This window comes from Galeopterus variegatus, unplaced genomic scaffold (assembly GCF_000696425.1).
Source record: "Galeopterus variegatus unplaced genomic scaffold, G_variegatus-3.0.2 Scaffold202, whole genome shotgun sequence".
NCBI lineage: Eukaryota > Metazoa > Chordata > Mammalia > Dermoptera > Cynocephalidae > Galeopterus > Galeopterus variegatus.
Genome location: NW_007726313.1, coordinates 629,962 through 631,052, shown reverse-complemented (window position 1 = coordinate 631,052; position 1,091 = coordinate 629,962). Strand labels below are relative to the sequence as shown.

The following is a 1,091-nucleotide window of genomic DNA, read 5'->3' as shown; positions in this document are numbered from 1 at the left end:
TTCTTCCACAGAAGAAGATCAAAATGGGCTCACCATCACCACTGCCTCACTTGCTGGAGCCATTGTCTGGTCCCAGAACCATCATCTGTAGCAGAGAAGGAGTCCTGTGGATTGCCTGTCATTGCAGCTGTAGACTCCACAGATGTGAGGGAGGCAGCTACAGTTGTTGGTGCACCTGCCATCCCCAAGCAGTAACCCTGCTGCTGCAATGAACACCACAGACAACAAGGAGGCAGCTGCAGCCATGGCACTGATGCCACCACCACAAGGTAACTCTGCTGCTACCAAGGATACAGCAGACACCAGAGAGGCAGTTGCAGCCACTGACAACACTGCCATCATGGTGAAGTAACTTCACTGCCACTGCAGACACAGTAGCTGCCTGGGCCACTGCTGCAACCACCACTGCTGCAGTTGCCACCACCACTAGACCTGCAAGTCCGCCACCATCATCATGTGAGCAGCCTGCTGCCACTGGAGCCAATGCTACCATGAAGGCAGCCCACCAAAGCCACATTCACAACCACCACTGCCTCAAGGGTGGCCACCTACCACAGCAGCAGCTGCAGCAGGCCACTGCCACCATTCAGGTGGACTGCCAACCACTTGACTGTATTGACACCAGGAAGGTCACCAGTGGAGTCCAGGGAAAGAGAGTAATAGAAGAAGTGATCCTTCTATCAGATGACCAGACATCAACATAGAGATATCAGAAGTACAAAAAAGCAAAAAAATATGAGTCCACCAAAAGAATAAAGTAACTCTCCAGTACCAAACCCCATAGAGCAGGAATCCCTTGAAATGACTGAAAAGGAATTCCAAGTAAAAATCTTAAGGAAACTCAATGAGATACAAGAAGATGAAGTTAGATGGCACAATGAACTGAGCAAAACTATCCAGGATATGAAGGAGGAAATTTACAAAGAGATTAATACTTTTAAAAAGGACGTAGCAGAATTCATGGAACTGAAGGAGTCATTCAACAAAATAAAAAACACAACTGAGAGCTAAAGCAGCAGGCTAGAGCAAGCAGAAGAATTTCTGATCTTGAAGATGGTCTCTTCAAAATAATTCAGGCAGATGAAAAAAAA

The 1,091-nt window shown here is 47.2% G+C and overlaps 1 pseudogene; it reads left to right on the top strand.

The window, feature by feature from the left end:
• Positions 1-208: 208 nt before the first annotated feature.
• LOC103584914 overlaps positions 209-1,091 on the top strand; it is a 68,709-nt pseudogene continuing 67,826 nt past the window's right edge.